The sequence below is a fragment of the Chrysemys picta genome, chromosome 2 (genome assembly GCF_011386835.1).
Source record: "Chrysemys picta bellii isolate R12L10 chromosome 2, ASM1138683v2, whole genome shotgun sequence".
NCBI lineage: Eukaryota > Metazoa > Chordata > Testudines > Emydidae > Chrysemys > Chrysemys picta.
Genome location: NC_088792.1, coordinates 37,240,170 through 37,260,044, shown reverse-complemented (window position 1 = coordinate 37,260,044; position 19,875 = coordinate 37,240,170). Strand labels below are relative to the sequence as shown.

Genomic DNA, 19,875 nt, shown 5'->3' with positions numbered 1-19,875 from the left:
ATTCGTCACAAGTGATTTTGCCAGTATATATCTGGAAAAAACCCACATTGCAGCTGGTATTATGCTAAATTTTTCATATAAAATCTTGATGTGTGCCAAATGTGACCACATCTTGCAATTTGTTTGTAACAGCAATTACTTTTGATGTTGGGTATCTGCAGCAAAATACATTTTTTGCACCTTACGGGGAGCATAAACTTTACTGCTGTCCTATTAGCATGGAGGGAAAAAAAACAGAGAAAAGGAATATCATCTTTTATTAATCTTTCTATGAATGATATGAGGAGCTGAGATGATTATTTTTATAGTATGATTTTTAAAAAAAGGGAATACATGGGTTTAGTGCTGTGCTCTATAATGTAATCCCTTTCATGGCAACAATGTATGGAGCAAATGAGGATGAAGGGACTCTGTTGGAAATGACTTTTGGTCTAGCTCGGTAATGCAATCTTTTCTTCAATGCACATAAAAAATATCTGCAGCCTCGGGCTATATTTTGTAATGTCATTTTTGCTCTGCAGTTCTTTGGATTTTCTTTTTCAGCTTTAAGGAGTTAAGTCCTATTGATCTGGAAAAGACCAATATCTAAAATAGCTCAAATTGTTTTTTGATTTGTGAAATGTAGAAGTCAGATCTGTGGGTGAAAGAACAGCTTTAACTTTGATGGCATTGTGGTGTGCTTTTCCTCCTACAATGCCTGTCCTTTGCTGCTGATAGGGTAGAAAGCCTCTGTGGAAGAAGATAAAGACATAACGTGTACTCCTGAGGGAAAAAGTATTTGGTTAAAAACATTTTAATCCAGTTCATTTTAGGTAAATGATGGCAATTTACACAGCCTTCAGTGATTTCAGTGAATAAATGTGTTACAAGGAAGCATTAGAGTGTCACTGTTATGCATAGTTTTGTTTGAGGACTAGGGCATTTTAGCAAAGCTATTTTAATCTTTTTTCACTGCAGAATGAGTCCCACTAGAGTATAATATTTATGACTGATTGCATGGGATATCAGCCAGCTGTGCACCTCCTCTTCTTGGATTATTCTGTTTTTATGCTAGTGGGTTTTTTGTTATTGTTGTAGTTGCAAGTGAATTGTCCTGTTCTACATACATAGGCATCACTCTGAACTTGGTTACATCAGTGCAACTGTGCTTCAGATGAGTTATTCCAGGCTTACAGCAGTGTAACTGAGATCAGAATCTGGTCTTAATATACTACTGGAAGTCCTGGGAAGGAGTGTACAGAACTCCTATGGACAGAAATCCACAGCAAATAGCCTTGGTCAGTAACTCTGGTCAGATTAGCATTAACACTCTACAGAAGGGGTAGCAAAAGCCAATGTCAGAAAATGGCCATGCCAGTGAAGTATGTATGTATATAGGTTTGAGATGATGTTTCATTTGTGTTTAGATGGGTCATAAACTGTGGGAGGGATTCAAAGGTTCAAATTTTGTAAAATAGTCTCCTTATTATCTTCTCCTTTGTTTTTCTTACGTTTGTCTTTACTTCTGCTTTGTTCATTCTTTTGTGTGCCTAACTCTTCTTTCGCTCTTTACTCTTTTTTCCATTCAGCTTTCTGCATTTTTCTTTTTTGGTTCTCTGCCATTTTAACGTCTCCTTTTTCCTCATTTTCCCAGATTGTATCTGATTCTCTTTCTCTCTTCCTCTTTCCCTCCTTTTTCACACATTTTCTATCCTGTATGTTTTCCGTAGGCCACCCTCCTTTAATTATATGTATTAGAAAGGAATATATGGTTGGTGGGGTGCATAACAGTTCTTGAGCAGCTAATTCAGCAACTATAAGTAAGGCTGCGAGTTTGTAACAGAGATCACGGAAGTCACAGATTCCGTGACTTTTGCAGCGGCCGGTGCACCTGGCCCAGGGGTGGCTCAGGCAGCTACAGGGACATGCGGCTCAGAGCTGGGAAAGGAGCTTGCCAGCCCTGCCAACCCTTCCCCCCCCTCCAGCACCAGCGGGGGTCCCGGGCCACACACACACCCCCCCAGCCTGCCCCCTCCCGAGCACCTGCTGTCCCCCAGCCCACATTTTAGTTAGGGGTATATAGTAAAAGTCATAGACAGGTCAGGGGTTGTGAATTTTTGTTTACCACCCATGACCCGTCTATGACTTTTACTAAAAATACCTGTGAGTAAAACATAGCCTTACTGATAATCAGTTGAACATGAGTTCCAAGTTCCCTGCTGTATCCAAAAGGGCTAATGTGATCCTTGGGGTGCATACACAGGGGACTCTCAAGTAGGAATAGAGAAGTTATAGTACTTCTGTATTTGGCACTGGTGTAACCACTGCTGGAATCTTGTGTCCAGTTCTGGTGTCCACAGTTCATAAAGAATATTGATAAATTGGGGAGGATTCAGAGAAGAGCCATGAGATTGATTAAAGGATTAGAAAACATAGACTCAAAGAGCTCAATCTATTTGGCTTAACAAAGAGAAGGATATGGGTGACTTGATTAGAATTTAAAAGTATCTACATGGGGAACAAATATTTGATAATGGGCTCTTCACTCTAGCAGAGAAAGCCATAACCTGATCCAATGGCTGGAAGTTGAAACTGGACAATTTCAGACTGGAAATAAGACATACATTTTTAACAGTGAGGGTAATTAACCATTGGAACAATTTACTGAGGTTCATGGTAGATTCTCCATCACTGACAATTTTTTAATCAAGTTTGGATGTTTTTCTAAAAAATCTGCTCTGGGAATTATTTTAGGGAAATTCTATGGCCTATGCTACACAGGAGGTTGATTAGATGATAGCAATGAAAACTATGAATCTACAAGAGAGACAAAATAGCCCCTTTTGGAATTGGAGTGTTGAAGCCTCTGTGGAAGTTGGTTCCATTTTCCCACATCATGAACTTATGGGATGCACCAGGTTTGAGTTTAACATAATTTAAGACCTCATGTAAAGAGAGGTTTTTTTTCTTCCTGACTCATAGTAGTTTTTTTGGTGGTGGCTGGTTTTTGGAGATGGAGCAGGGCAGAGTTAAAAAACAAACACTTCCAGTCTCTAATATGTTGGGTGGGCCTATATTTCAGCTCTGTTCAAAACACAAAAGGACAACAATGTTTACCATTTGAAAATGGGACAAGGAAAGTGGTAGGGATTTTTTTTCAAATGCCTAACTAGTATTACAAAGAATAGATAGTGAAATAACTCAGTTTAAAAATAATTAAAAATATGACAGTGCCTTTTAGAAGCTTATTTTCTTTAAGGAACTGTTTTATTTACTTTTTTGCATGTTTATCTATATCAGTGAGCTAGACCATACTACTGTTACTTTGGCAGATAAAGTATCCCTGGAGTATGATTGTGTAGCTTTCGTTTTGTATGGATGTTAGGTGCTCCTCTATGCCAAAGTGGCCAGTGGCTTTGGTTCTTAAATTGAAATGTAGTCTCTGGAAGCAAAAAGTATTTGTGAAGGGAGAAAAAAGACATTAATCCTTTCACAATTTAATTTTCCAGACCATGCTTTTACTGTGTGTGTAACCTGAGGCTGCTTATCTTAGATAAGGAGGCAGAGGCAGGGAGGTAGGGGGAACCTTAGGGAGGTCGTGGGAGAGGAAGAAAGAAACACATGGCTATGCTCAGCATCTGCATGCAGCACATATATACATTTCTTTTGCTCTTATGAGTTTAAATAGGATCTTAAAAAAATAAAAAATCCAATTGCCTTTAGAGACATTAGAAGGCAGAGGAAGCTAATTCTCTATTTTCCCCCAGTTATCATATTTGTTAAGAGCATTTTCTAGGGATGGGGGTGATATTAAAAGTTATCTGAAGAGCAATAGTAATCAACTCATCCATTCATTGCTAGACACTGTGGATACAAGCAGACAGAGAGCCTTAACAAGTGAATTCCACACCCCCTTGAATTTGTGCCTCAGTGGGGAGTCCACAGCAGGAAATCCTCCACATGTTTTTCTTTAACACACACAACTTCAGAGGCCTGTTTCATTTTGCTCCAAATGTCCACACGGTGCTGTAACATAACACGAGTTGGGTGACGATAAATGTCACGAGAAATACAAGGTACCCGTTCAAAAGGGCACTGTGATTCTGCTGGGTTAAATATTCATCCTTACGATAAGTTTGTTCAAAAAAAAATCCAGTGTTAGTGGTAAAACTGTGGCATGGTGAGAAACGTAATGTGAAGAAGTCCAAAAAGATTCCACACACCCGAGGAGCAAAGCACAAAAATTCTCAAACTCTTTCCATTTATATACTGACTGGAAATTCTGGATTATTTTAACAACAAAATTGCAAGTAAGTAGATTTTCTTTGAGTTTTCATTACTGTAAATGAAATGGGAAATTAATCTTACAGAGCAGCAAAAGTCTGTTTTGTAAATTAGTGAGTTTCAATGTAGTTTGTATGTTGTAAATCTAAATAGAGTTTATAATTCACCATCACAACCTATTTATAAATACATATACATACAGGTATTTTTTATTAAAAATGTGTTTGGGTAAGTGCTGATTTTCTGTATCTAATTAGTATGAATCAACTTTTTAGCCTGCCTTTTTTTAAACTAGTATTTACTACACTTCTTAAATGCCTTTTTTCCCCCTTATTTTTAAAAATCTAGGTAGATTCCTTCTGTTTCACTAGGACACAAAATAATGAAAAAACTAAGTTGCACCAAAAATGAAAACATTGTTAATGTGTTATTTAGTGAAAACTCAGTCCCCTCAAGATTCTGCATCAAATTCTGCTTTCAGTTCCTTTCATGCAACCCAAATTGTCTTTAGTGTTCTTAAAGTTTGGATGCATTTACTTTTCAGTATCTGTTTGTGGTCTGCTCTGCTGAGCACTAACCAGCAACTGGCTTACTGCAACCTCTTAAAATCAGTAAAGATGCTGCTAGCTGTCATCAAAACTGTTTTTGGTCTATCTTGGCGCATTGGGAAGTAAACTTAAAATGCTAATCAAGGTGTTATGGCTTTTACAATCAGTCAAAGAAAATTAACATTTTTATTGCGTTCCCTTTCACAAACATCAGTATAAAAAAAAGCTACTGAGCCACTTGTGATTTTTAGCATGAATCTTGCAAAATGGGTTGGTTTTCTTAAAGCCCCCATTCCTAGAGTCACGCGAATACATGAGAATCACAGCTTTCATTTAAAATTAAAAGTAAGTTGCTGGCCCCTCATGGTTGCAGAGAAGAGCTTGAAAATGTGACCTGACTGTACCCTAAAGATTCAGAAACCAAAAAGCAAATACAATTTTCAATTTTTTATTCTCATATTTTTGGGGGCCCTGACTCATAATTTGAGCACTTGTGTTAGCCACTACTGTAGCACTTTGCAGTAGATTCCAATCCCACACCAGGACATAGTTTTATAGTTAGAGAGCTGCAAAACTGGCAAAAAACAAACAAACAAACAAACCCCAAGCCCCAGAAAACCCAAATCCTATTTGTTTGTTTGGGGGGGGGGTGTCTCCCTAGACCCACCCCGCAAGGTCCTACTGTCCATCATTTATGCTCTCTTCTACCCCATGTGGTAACACTTGGGGAGCTCTCTGAGGCAACTGCACCCAGGCAGAGGGCTGATTCCTCTTTCTCCTTTTCCCTTGCAAGAGATGCAGATCTGGCTAGAACAAGGGCCAGTCTCTCAGACAGTCCTGTTTGTTTAGCTTTACAGGCTTAGGGCTTTATAGGCTTACTCTACAAAATTAAGTGGAGTTAAGTTAGGTTGACCTACAGCCATCACAGTAATTAAATTGGCTCTTTGTGTCCACACTACACTCCTTCTGTCGGTGGTGCGCGTCCTCACCAGGAGCGCTTGCACTGACTTAAGCAGGGTATTGTGGGGCACTGTCAGTCCAAGTCCTGACAGCCCGAGCAACACTGACCAGCTCTGGGCTTGGGGGATTTGGGTTGTCAAATCAGCAACAGGAGATGTAAGCAATGCAGTATCTACACGGGCTCTATAATTAACCGAAGTGCTACGCCTTTCATGGAGGTGAAGTTATTAGATCAGTGTAGTGGATGACTTACATGGGCAGGAGCAACATTATAGTATAGACACTTACCGAGATAGGTTGACCTATGGCAGCTAACTCTGTAGTGTAGACTAGGTCTTAGTCTCTCAACGTTTATTGCCCCTTTGTGGGCTTTACTTTCTACTCCTCTTCCTGGGGCATATTGCTTTGCTGTCAGCCAGGATGGCTCCAGCAGTGGTGTATCCCACAGCTGTCTCCTTCTCCACAGAACTGCCTCTATTACCCTCAATCTCTGGGTGGAGCAGCCTTCTTCTCATTCACCATCCTTTCCTGTGGTAAGTTTCCCCTTATAAGCTCCTCCTACTCCAGGCTGAACATGCCTTGCAGATGCATCTCATTAGGGTAGCACAGGCCCAGAAGAGCTCGTTAGCCTCCTCCTGACCAGTGTGATGGCATGCCCCTTCACACTGCTCTTTGGATTCACAAAAAGTGAAAAACCTGGTACTTTGTCATCGTATGTTTTGGCTCTTGCAAAGGCAGTTTTGTTCTTTTACCGTCACAAAACTATACCTCTCCTGGCATAACGCCTTCATTAGGTCTGGGTCTGAAGAAAATATGAGAAAACAAGTCTTTTCTTCGGGGTGTGTGTGTTTAGTTTACCCCTTCAGCCACTCACTTTGCCTGTTTAGCAGCTTTCCTTTGTATTTTCATTTGTTTAGTGGTGGGCCTTGCATAGTTCTTCTGACACTTGGGGATTGAGGTAGTGGAGTATCAAATTCAAAATTGTCATGAAATCCTTGTTATTGCCAAGCAAAGTTTTGCAAAGCAACAGCATTGTGATACTGTGGTGATGTGTGGTATTATGTAGGCTCCAGAGTAAAAACACTGAACTGAGTAATTTAAATATCTCCTTAGATATTGGCGTTGCACATTGAGGGGTGTGATGTGGTGTGGAAAACACTGCCCTTCACATTAAATTGTGATAACTTTTTGCCTATGTCCAGAGGAACATTTCACGCCCAATATTTTAAACAGGACCCCTCTGTTTCACACCTATCAATGATTACCGTATGGCATCAGCAAATTGGATAGTCCAAGGACCCTCATTTACAGCCATAGTTATTAGAGGATCCAAAAAAAAAAAAGGCCAAGTTAAGGCACATTTATAAATGAGGCTTTTAAGAAAATAGTTAGGCATATCCTCAGACTCAATCAAACTGACTAACAACCAAGGCTCTTTGTGGCCTACTGTTGAAAACATAGTGATTATTGCATTAACCTACAGAGTCACTGTTCTGATTGAATTTGCTGCTAGGTTAAGCATTGATTGTGAGAAGTGCAGTAAAAGTAGGGTTACCATATTTCAGCAAGCAAAAAAGAGGACGGCAGGAGCCCCGCCCTAGCCCCGCCCCCGTCCTGCCCTAGCCCCGCCCCTGCCCCACCCACTTCCCGCCCCCCTCAGAACCCCCAACCCTCCCCCCCACTCCTTGTCCCCTGACTGCCCCCTCCTGGGACCCCTACCCCTAAGTGCCCCCCAGAACTCCACCCCCTACCTAAGCCTCCCTGCCTCTTGTCCCCTGACTGCCCCCTCCTGAGACCCTACCCCCATCCTAACTGGCCCCCTAGGACCCTACCTGTACCCTAACTGCTCCAACCCTTATCCACACCCCCACCCCCAGACAGACCCCTGGGACTCCCACGCCCATCCACTCCCCACCTCCTGACAGCCCCCCCCAGAACTCCCGACCCATCTAAACCCCTCTGCTCCCTGTCCCATTGACTGCTCCGATCCCTCTCCCCACTCCTGCCCCCTGACAGCCTCCCCCAAACTCCCAACCCCTCCCTCGCTCCTTGTCCCCTGACTGCCCCCTCCTGGGACCCGTGCTCCTAACTGCCCTCCAGAACCCCACCCCCTACCTAAGCCTCCCTGTTCCTTATCCCCTAACTGCCCCTTCCTAAGACCCCGCTTCCTAACTGCCCCCCAGGACCCTACCCCCTACCTGTACTCTGACTGCCCAAAACCTTATCCACACCCTCCCCCAGAAAGCCCCCCCCGAACTTCCGACCCCCCCCGTCTCTTGACTGCCCCATCCAAAACCTCCCTGCCCCTTCTCCGACCCCCTGGCTCCCTTGTTGTTGGCCTTCGGTTCGCATAAGGTCTCTGTGAGCTTGCTCAGGAACTGCCTGAGCCGTTCATCCTGGCACGCTGGGGAGCCGGGGAGGAAGAGCTCCAGACTGCCGGAGGCGATCTGCGAATGCAAGGAGGGAGGGAGCTCTGCTGCAGGGGGGAGGAGGGGCTCTCTGTGGCTGTCGGAGCCCCATGTAAGTGGCACCATCCGGCCGGCTGCCCTGTTAGCCGCGCGCGCTCTGCATGGGGGGGGGGAAGTCCAGACATTTACAAATTCCCCCCGGACGCTATTTTTAGCTCAAAAATCCGGACATGTCTGGGGGAATCCGGACGAATGGTAACCCTAGTAAAAGAGTGAAACTCGCACCATACTCAGTGTGGGATCCTGTCAAGATTAGAGTAGGGAATGAATTTCTGCCCCATCCTTCAGTCTGTGAGGTGGCAAAGCTCCTCCGCTTTTACAACCAACAGACTAGAATAGCAGTCATCACCACTCTAGAGAAGTTTTGTGGCTCCAGAAGCCCTGCCCCGGCCAGCCCCAACACCCTCCTTAGACATTAGCCAGCTCTAAGAGTCCCCTGCACAGCCTTTCTGCCTGCACTCTCCCCAGAGGTTCGAAGGCCCTCTCATGCTACAAAATCAGCTTATATTCTGTGCATATTTCTGTGATGCATCTCTCAAGGTGCAATAACATAATTTGTGATGATATGTGTCACATATGGAATATTTTGCAAAATATTCTGTCTGTAGTATAAAAATATGCAAAACAGCACCATTATCCTGCCTCTGAATTGTAGAAATGAAAATATAAGTTGAAAGGTGGAGTTTATTGCCTCCACTAAGGTTTATAGCACATTGCCAATATGAGATGTTAACCCTAAAACCTCTCTGGAAGCAACAGATTTGCTATAGGGAAATGCTGAAATAAAATCCCGGGGTTCATAAAAATGTAATGTAAATTTTTTGGCAGATGTTTCCAATGGTTATTTTTAAAGTCTTACATTAAATATTTTAGTTTAGATCTCAAACACAAATCATTACAAAAATAAATCTGCATGTGTGTTGTATTCCATTCTGTTTTGATTGAGGCAGAGTCAGTTGTTAGCTGCATGATCTGAGCACAGACGCTGAGTCCTGTTATTTTCTTAATTAAGAATTGCTGTTACAAACACTTGACAGTGGTTTATAATGGCAATAATCCCTTTTGAAAATAGATGTTGTTCTAGTTCATAAGCAGTTTGCCAGGGCATTAACCCCAACTTCACCTCTGACAGCTAAGAAAAGAATCTGGTCAATAGCCAGAGGTCATGTTTAATATTTTTTTTAGGATTATCACATAAGAATGCATTTTTTAAAAAAGTTTTCTTTAACATTGCTTTGGCGAGAAGAAAGATGTTGGCTGTGGAAAATATTTGAATTCTTATCAGTCAGAATTAAAAACAGTTGCTTACTAAGAGTGCTGACTTAAAAATTCTTGTGCTTCTTTTGTTGATCTTGCATGCTGATGCACACGACCTACTAATGTGATGCTTGGCGTTCCATACAAAGCCATTCATCCATGTTATATGTGAAAGAAGCTTCCTGGTCTGTACATGTGCTATGTCACATTCCTCTAGTTTTCTAACAAAGCTTTTAATTGGTATGCTGTGACTAATGAGCATGAAGTCCCAGAGGAAATGGAGCAGAATTTTCTATTATCCACTAGGATGAGCTTCAAGCACATTGATTATCAGGGCTTGAACTCCAGGATGAACCAGGGTCACAGGCTCCAAATAGGGCCTAATAATAGAATTTTTTGCTTCCATACATTGCACTGATAATTTTTAGCTAAACTGTGTTGTACATTCAGTAGTATTGCTTTAACTATAGTTGCCTTTTGGGTCAGACCTAAAACAGAGTCCCTCACCACTCCCCATTAAAGTTCCCATGGTACTTTAATGCTGGTGACTTGGCCTAATTCCAGTCTGGGTAATTACATGGTTGCATATGTTTTGTGTGTGTATGTTTGAGAAAGAGAGAGAATAAATCCCCCTGTGGTTTCACATGGCTGCTCTGCCACTGGTCTGCTGGGTGACCTTTGGCAAGTCACTTCACTTCTCTTTGCCTCTGTAATATGGGGAAAATGATACTGACCTGCTTTGTAAAGTGCATTGAGATCTACTAATGAAAAGTGCTGTATGACAACTATGTATTATTATTATTAATTTCCCTTCCTAAAAAACAATGTACAGTGAATCTAGTACAGAACAGCAGCCACATTGCAACCCAGAGGTCACTTCATTTCTGTAGGGGGTGAGTGAGCATCAATTAAAAAAAAAAAAAAGCATAGGGTATTATACGTTTTAGATTGCTTCTAGTTGAAAATGATATATAAATATAGCATACTGTACTCATCATTATTATTACAATGTATGACAATTTCTAGTTTTAGTCTTCAGTGGGTTGGGCACTTCCTAATGCTAGTGAATAGTAAACATTTAGTTTGAATTGAGATGAAATTTTTTCTGTATTCTGTATTTACAGTTAAAAAGTAATGGGGAACAATAAGAAGACATTATCACTGACATATACAGTAAGCCTGAGCTCACTGGTCTAGGATTTTCTCTTGGACCAGTTTGTTAGAAAAGTGTGACCAGAAAAGTGGACTTTGTTGCTATATTTCATACTGATGTATTTTGGCCTGTGAACAGAGCTTTTCAAACACATCTCTTCCAAGAACCAGGGATGGACCAAGTAAGATGGCAGCATACTGGACAGGAGGGGGATGATATGGGCTATGTGAGTTCGGATTGGATGATTTCTAACATTAATGAAAAAGAGTCCACCTAGTCCTTCAATACTGACTGCCAATTTGGGAGGGTTGCTCCTGCTTTTGGGCCTGAATACCACTAAATCAACATAGACAGGGGACAAGATGAGACAGATTAAATGTAAACAGTCAAAAATGCACTGTCTGCAGACGTGAGTCAGGGCTATTGTGTCAGATCCTTTGCATTTTATTGATTAATAAAACGTAGTAAAGAATCAAGCCATTTCAGAATACAAACTGACAGTAAAATATAAAATAAAATAAAAAATCCATATAATGATATGAGCTGAGTAATAATAAATAAAAATGTGCTGGAAATTGTTAATATAGATGTCCTAATCACCAATCCCTGTCTTACCATCCTCCCTGCTCAACAGACCAAACTCATTGAGAAATGAATACAGATGAGTTTACTTTATGTTCACGTTTTCAAATTCATTCCTGACATAAGCCAGGGAGAACTGTACATACTGGCCAAGTGTCCCAGCCCTCCAGCTCTACCTAAAGGAAAGCAGAGGTAAATCCATAGTTGTATAGGGTTTTTGCTGCCTGCCATCACTGCTGCACACTTAATTATATGTATTATTGCAGAAGATTTTGCAGAAAAGCTCAAATATTAACTCTAGAGCTTTTTTTGTAGTGTCTCCTCCAGGGGCAACATCAAAAAACACTTAAATTGAACTACTCTAACTCATAGCAGATTAATATTGCCACAAACCCAGAAGAGCAGAAAAATGATTGCTTAATTTTCTGATATAATACATAGAAATATATTTTCTCAAATTTGTCATTTCAGAGTTCTCCAATGCAATTTGTGGTTAAACCTTTCCCTCCCGCCCTATTACTAGAACATCAAGCTGAGCTACAGAATCCTTGCAGGCTTTATGCTCCACAAGTTGACAATTTTCAGGGACGGAAGCCTCACTCTTGGGGGGAAAATAGTTAAGTACATCACTACCTCGATATAACGCGACCCGATAGAACACGAATTGGGCTATAACGCGGTAAAGCAGTGCTCCGTGCGGGGCGGGGCTGCGCACTCCCATGGATCAAAGCAAGTTCAATATAACGCGGTTTCACCTATAACGCGGTAAGATTTTTTGGCTCCCGAGGACAGCATTATATCGAGGTAGAGGTGTACTTAAAAAAAAAAAAAATCCAGCATTTTACAACCCATCCCCCAAGAAAGGAGAAAGAATTGCTAACCATCTCTCCGTACACAAAAATATATTGTGATATAGAAAGGTGGTAGCCTCCTCATCACGTTTGAGGTTGCAACTATTTTCCATTGTAATTCCCTATGATTTTAACTTGGGGAAAACTCTTTGGGCTGAAAAATACTGTATGTACTCTGCAGGCAAAGGAGAGAATATTTCTGTAAATCTTTTGAAGAAAATTCTTACAAATGTTTTTGAGGTACAGTTAATTTAAAAAAAAATTACCCTGAGTACTGGATCAGGTGTAGGTCTGCTTGGGCCACTAACTCGCTGTCCTGCTAGTGCAGCAGCTCTGGCTTCCGCTGCTGCAGATTTTGGTTTCCTAGGGCCCTGCTGCTTAAAGAAGTTCTTTGTGTCTGATTCCTCATGGCTGATATGTGGGGTTGCTTTGTGCCCCATTGTAGGTGTTTTCCTCTCCCATCCTGCTGGTCTTCAGGTCTTGGGAAAGGGTGGTAGAAATAGATCCGAGCTGGTATAGTGGTTCCGCTTAGTTGTGTAGTGAATGTGTGCATCTTGTAAGGGAGAACTGAATGAGGCACAACCCAAAAGGAGCCCTGGTCTCACTCATGTACATTTCAGAAGATGTAATAAGAATGCATGATGTTCTGGTAGTGGTGGAACTGCAATTGTATGGAATTGTTTACCTTTCCAATTTTAAAAAAAAATTAGGAAATTCCATATAAAGAACTATGTTAAGAGAATGTTAATGTAGCATGATAAGATTCAAGAGTCAGGGAATGCAAATTCAAAGAGTTGCCATATGTGTTGTTCATATGCATTACGATACACTGCTTTATTATGTGAAGATGACTTTACGCTGCCTCTGTGACTGAAGGGAGCAGCATTCTGTGAAACTGAGATCCAGAGCCTGGATATGTGTGGACTGTTATTAATGCTGTTATTAACATCACAAGCTATATTTGGCAACACTAACAGCTCTACAAATGCATAATAGTTTCCATGTATGTAACACCTTTCAACTTATAGGAACCCAGAATAGCTCAGTGCTCAGCTGCAGCGAAGCACTGTTCAATGCCGCTGACATGGGATGGTGCCTGCTGGAATGCCAGCTGCTACAGCCCTCAGAGCAACTTAGAGCAGCTTTGAGACTGCTCTAAGTTTTGCTTGGTTGTTTTGATCCTCAAGTGGCCATTCCACCATCAGGAATTGTGCTCTGGCCACGCCCCCCTTTGATTGGCCTAAACCTCAACATCACCCTTATGCCTAGGGTCTGCAATAAGGACTACCTACCCTGCACCAGCTGAGGAGTCTTCTACACTAAAGAGATCCTTAGGAAAGGTGGGAGAGGCTATGGCCAGCCTGCTTCCCCACCAGTCAGTCTACGGAGGGGCCTGCTGACTTCTTCCTGCTCCTTTAACTCCACCCCTTCCTGCCTGTGGAATGTGGGAGGGACAGACAAGATGCCTGAGGCAGTAGGTGCATTTCTTGAACATCTTCCCATTGAAAATTCTGACAAAACTCTAATTTCATTGTGAGCAGTTTCATGTCAAAGTGCTCTGCACTGTTGCCAGACAGATAGTGGGTTCTCTATCAGCTAAGGCAAAAGGGAACATGGAGTTGGATTTTTCTATTTATTATTTATCTTCCTCCTTGAAATGTACTCTGACTACATACCAGCATGATCAGCTGAAAATACAGTTGTTTCCACTAGGGCTCTCAAGTGATTAAAAAAATGAATCGTGATTAATCGCATGAATAAAAACATTTATTGTGATTAATCGCACTGTTAAAGAATAATAGAACACCAATTAGTTAAATATTTTGGATGAAAAGACATAGTATTTTTCAATTCACCTAATACAAATAATGTAGTGCAATCTGTTTATCATAAAAGTTGAACTTACAAATGTAGAATTATGTACAAAAAAATAACTGCACTCAAAAATAAAACAATGTAAAACTTTAGAGCCTACAAGTCTGCTCAGTCTTACTTATTGTTCAGCCAATCACTCAGACAAACAAGTTTGTTTACATTTGCAGGAGACAATGCTGTCCACTTCTTGTTTACAATGTCACCTGGAAGTGACAACAGGTGTTTGCATGGCAGTGTTGTAGCCGGCATCATAGAATCGTAGAATATCAGGGTTGGAAGGGACCTGAAGAGGTCATCTAGTCCAACCCCCTGCTCAAAGCAGGACCAATCCCCAACTAAATCATCCCAGCCAGGGCTTTATCAAGACGGGCCTTAAAAACCTCTAAGGAAGGAGATTCCACTACCTCCCCTAGATAACCCATTCCAGTGCTTCACCATCCTCCTAGTGAAAAAGTTTTTCCTAATATCCAACCTAAACCTCCCTCACTGCAACTTGAGACCATTACTCTTTATTCTGTCATCTGCTACCACTGAGAACAGTCAAGATCCATCCTCTTTGGAACCCCCTTTCAGGTAATTGAAAGCAGCTATCAAATCCCCCCTCATTCTTCTCTTCTGCAGACTAAATAATCCCAGTTCCCTCGGCCTCTACTCATAAGTCATGTGTTCCAGCCCCCTAATCATTTTTGTTGCCCTCCACTGGACTCTCCAATTTTTCCACATCCTTCTTGTAGTGTGGGACCCAAAACTGGACACAGTCCTCCAGATGAGGCCTCATCAATGCCGAATAGAGGGGAATGATCACGTCCTTCGATCTGCTGGCAATGCTCTTACTTATACAGCCCAAAATGCTGTTAGGCTTCTTAGCAACAACGGCACACTGTTGACTCATATTCAGCTTCTTGTCCACTGTAACTCCTAGGTCCTTTTCTGCAGAACTGCTGCCTAGCCACTTGGTCCCTAGTTGTAAGATATTTATGTATCAGATGCGCTAAAGATTCATATGTCCCTTCATGCTTCAACCACCCTTCCAGAGGACATGCATCCATGCCAATCATGGGTTCTGCTCGATAACGATCCAAAGCGATGAGGACTAATGCATGTTCATTTTCATCATCTGAGTCAGATGCCATCATCTGGTTGTTTTTCTTTTTTGGTGGTTCGGGTTCTGTAGTTTCAGCATCAGAGTGTTGCTCTTTTAAGACTTCTGAAAACATGCTCCACACCTTGTCTCTCTCAGATTTTGGAAGGCACTTCAGATTCTTATACCTTGGGTCGAGTGCTGTAGCTATCTTTAGAAATCTCACATTGGTATCTTCTTTGCGTTTTGTCAAATCTGCAGTGAAAGTGTTCTTAACATGAACAACATGTGCTGGGTCATCATCTGAGATTGCTATAACATGAAATATATGGCAGAATGTGGGTAAAACAGAGCAGGAGACATAGAATTCTCCCCCAAGGAGTTCAGTCACAAATGTAATAAACATTTGTTTTTTTTAAATGAGCATCATCGGTATGGATGCATGTCCTCTTGGAATGGTGGCTGAAGCATGAAGGGGCATACAAATGTTTAGCGTATCTGGCATGTAAATACCTTGCAATGCTGTCTACAAAAGTGTCATGCAAATGCCTGTTCTCCATTTCAGGTGGCATTGTAAATAAGAAAAGGGCAACATTATTTCCCATAAATGTAAACAAACTTCTTTCTCTGAGTGGCTGAACGAGTAGTAGGACTGAGTGAACTTGTAGACTCTGAAGTTTTACATGTTTTTGTTTTTTGAGTGCAGTTAGGTAACAAAAAAAAATCTACATTTGTAAGTTGCACTTTCACAACAAAGAGATTGCACTACAGTACTTGTATGAGGTGAATTGAAAAATACTATTTCTTTGTTTATCATTTTACAGTGCAAATATTTGTAATAAAAATAATACAAAGTGTACACGTATTGTGTTGTAATTGAAATCAATATATTTGAAAATGTCGAAAAAATCCAAAAATATTTAATACATTTCAATTGGTATTCTATTGTTTAACAGTGCGATTAAAAGTGTGATTAATCGCGATTAATTTTTTTGAGATTGTGATTAATCTACTGCCCAAGTTTCCACAATTGGTTGAAAACATTTTAGAAAAAGCAAGGTTTCAGGTTGTGTCTAATACACACACACACTCTCACACACGCGCACACACACACAATATGAATGTGAAGTGTATGAGTTGTGATGGACAACAAAAAGTAATAAGGGTACTCTGTGCGGATCATCTGTACATCTCAAAATGTATCACAATGGAGTGTAAGGATCATTACCTCCTTTTTACAAATAGGGAAACTGAGAGACAGGGAATTGCTGAGGGTCATGTAGCTAGGAATAAAGCCTAGGTTCCTTGACTCTCTGGTGTAGTGCTCTATCCACTTGACCACACTGTCTGCACTGGGAGTTTGCAGAGTTGCCTGGGTCCCATTTGTTTCCAGCAGGTGAGTCATGTGAACCCACAAATGACCTAGCCCCAACATCCCCATGAACTCCAACTACTACTTAATAGAAAATTGCAGAAAAGTCTGTAAAGAGCCCACCAAGCAGTGCCAGGGATCTCACAAACTGCACTGCAGCAGAGATCCTACAGTATTTAGTTGTTGGCACTTTTATCTCTCATAAAATATTTTAAAAAATTATACATTTTTGCTGGTTTAACTTGGCAGCGGCTAATAAATGGCTTCTTTCCAGTTGGTAACTTAGGTGCTCATAAATGTGTGTGTTTGGAGCAACATTGGTTCTAGGAGGAAAATAAATGCTAATAGAAGTTAAATTCTTAATGCTTTCAAATTTATATTGTTTTCAGTCTTTCCATTTAAAAGCCCTATACTTTTTTCAAAAAACAAATTTAAAATTACATTTTGAAGGAAATGTAGCACTGTATCACCAAGATCCCTGTCTAAATCATCTGCTCTTTATCCTATTTAACAAAGTTATGAGATCAAGACAGGTTAAATATTTATAATGGGATCTCACCTCCATTCATCTCATGTGGATGTAAAGAAAGAAAAGGTGTGAAGATGTGAAGAACTGCAGCTTAACTAAATTAATGTAAAAGTCAAGCTCTTTAAAGAGAGGCAAATATTTGTTTCTAACGTGTGTGTGTAACTGGTTGTCTGATGCTACATTTTAATGCTTTCATGGTTGGTTGAAAAGACCAAAAGTGCAACTGTTACTAAGTTTTATAATGGTTAGTGTAAATTTGCAAAGAGAAGAGCAATTTAACATGTAACTGACTTTTTACAGTGTGAAATGAAAAAATGTACTGTTAGGGTTACCAGAGTGTGGCAGGATGTTTAATCAGCTTCTTTGCTCTAAGGAACAGTAGGAAGGAGATGATGTATTAAAGATGATGACTTCTTCTAGACCTTAACTTGTAATGCCAGGATCTGAATACAATAGCAGATCAAATCTCTCTACAGGAACTTCCTACTGAACCCTCTATTTTTAGGTTTTTGTGGTTCCTTTTTCCTTAACTCCTTTCCACTTGCCTTTTGCTCCTTCTAGGGCTCTGAAGTTGTTTCTTCCCTTTTAGTTATTCTTCTAAAATCCTGATGATAAATTATTGCCCAGTATGGAGGTACATTATCAATAGTGTAGCACGCACAAAAAAAGGGAAAAAGACCACATGATCAAACCCATATGTTTTCAGAGTTAATGTTGGTGGTCCCACAAGGTGTTAGAGTAATAGTACTGGAGATTAACTATCACAGAACCATTATCACACTGGCAGCAACTGTGCAAACTTTCCACACTATTGTGCCACTGTGCTTCACCAGGGGATTACTTTTCCAGCAGAGTAGAGAAGATAGTTTAGGTGTGTTACCCATTCAGTCTGTAGACCTTCATCTGAAACTGCAAACAAGAGTGCCTGACACTGCAGATTATGAAGGCATGGGGGTTTAGAGGGAATTCTACTATAGGTGACTAAATTCTGATCTCCAACATGCCTAGTATATCTGAGAATATAACATGGTATTTTAATTACTACTAAAAAGCAACAGAGGGTCCTGTGGCACCTTTAAGACTAACAGAAGTATTGGGAGCATAAGCTTTCATGGGTAAGAACTTCACTTCTTCAGATGCAAGAAGTGAAGTTCTTACCCACGAAAGCTTATGCTCCCAATACTTCTGTTAGTCTTAAAGGTGCCACAGGACCCTCTGTTGCTTTTTACAGATTCAGACTAACACGGCTACCCCTCTGATACTTAATTACTACTAGACTTTCATCCTTCTCTTTCTTTAGAACATAAGAATGGCCATTTGCGTCAGACCAATGGTCCATCTAGCACAGTATCCTCTCTTCCAGCAGTGGCCAGAGCCAAATGCTTGAGCATGGATGAACAGGGCAACCTATCAAGTGATCCATCCCCTGTCATCCAGTCCCAGCTTCTAGCAGTCAAAGGTTTAGGGACACCCAGAGCATAGGGTTGCATCCATAACCATCTTGGCCAATAGCTATTGATGGACCTATCCTCCATTAAAATTATCTAATTCTTTTTTGAACCCAGTTATATTTTTGGCTGTCACAGTGTCCCCTGGCAATGAGTTCAACAAGTGGACTGTGTTGTGTGAAGAAGTACTTCTTTATGTTTGTTTTAAACCTGCTGTCTATTAATTTAATTGGCTGACCCCCTAGTTCTTGTGTTATGTGAAGCGGTAAATAACACTTCCTTATTTACTTTCTCCACACCATTCAAGATTTTATAGACCTCTATCATATCCACCCTCAATCATCTCTTTTTCCAAGCTAAACAATCCCAGTCTTTTTAATCTCTTTGTATGGAAGCTGTTCCATATCTCTAATAATTTCTGTTGCCCTTCTCTGTTACTTTTTCCAATTCTGATACATCTTTTTTGAGATGGGGTGACAGGAACTGCACGCAGTATTCAAGTACCATAGATTTATATAGTGGTATTATGATAAGTTCTGTTTTATCAATCCTTTTCCTAATGATTCCTGGGATTTTGCAGTTCTGGACTTACTCATTGCCTCCTGCTGCTTCAGACACAGCTTCTGCTCCCTCAGGGTCTGTTCCTGCTCCTTTTCCACTTTGCTAGTGTACCTCAAGGATCCAGGGTCCCCTACTTTTTTCATCCTATCCCTGTGTGACTTACTGGTATATCTACTCTTAAAGTGTCAGTGATAATTTCTACACCTACAACTCACAGGTGATCAGCCTTTTACCACTAACTCCCACTCCCCCTCCTGCCTGTCTTTGCTCCTTTCAAAACTTTAATATAATATATATTATGTTAAAAATACTCATATTATTTTAAAATATCCTCCCAACAATTTGTGTACATCACAAAGGCATACTTTTTTGTTACACTTTCACTATAACTCTCTCCTACTGTGACTTCTTTCCTTTTTCCATCCTCTTCCTGCTCCCTCACCTCTCCCACTCCCCGCACACATTTTTTTTTGCCCATACTCAGTGTCCTCAGTTTAAATTAGTCCTTGATCTTGCTGTCTTTGAAGTCAATGGAAAAACTTCAATTTACTACAACAGGAGAAGGCCCTAATATTGATTGTAAGCTTCTCTATGCTGGGGCCTGTCATTTTACTTTGTCCATAAAATGCTATGCAGATCTATTGTGCTATAGAATAAATAGTAGCAATGGGATGCGGAAGTGAGGTTCAGATTCATAATAGGTTAAGGATAAATTTTGGTCTGAGCCCAAATCAGGTCGTACCGCTCCTGTGAAATTTTGGCACTAAATAAGGGGAACCTTGGGAGATTTTGCCTATCTTCTATGCCTCCCTCATCACCTGGAACATCCTTGTGAACATCTGTGTTGAACCGCTTTTCTCCTGCATTCAAGTCCTGCCTGAAGACCCACTTCTACTGTGACTCCTATAGGTAGCTAACTGGTTGATT

At 40.9% G+C, this 19,875-nt stretch overlaps 1 protein-coding gene across 22 annotated transcripts in view; it reads left to right on the top strand.

Annotated features, from left to right (window-relative positions):
* Positions 1 to 19,875, top strand: part of KIAA1217 (KIAA1217 ortholog) — a 517,243-nt gene that overhangs the window by 208,920 nt on the left and 288,448 nt on the right. The window contains exon 1 of one of the 22 annotated variants that reach the window (XM_065586884.1): positions 4,033 to 4,289. The exons of the other annotated variants lie outside the window; for them this stretch is intronic. The gene's annotated coding sequence lies outside the window, so the exon portion shown is untranslated. Of the gene's footprint in view, positions 1 to 4,032; positions 4,290 to 19,875 lie in introns of those variants that run through there. 22 annotated transcript variants of the gene reach the window in all.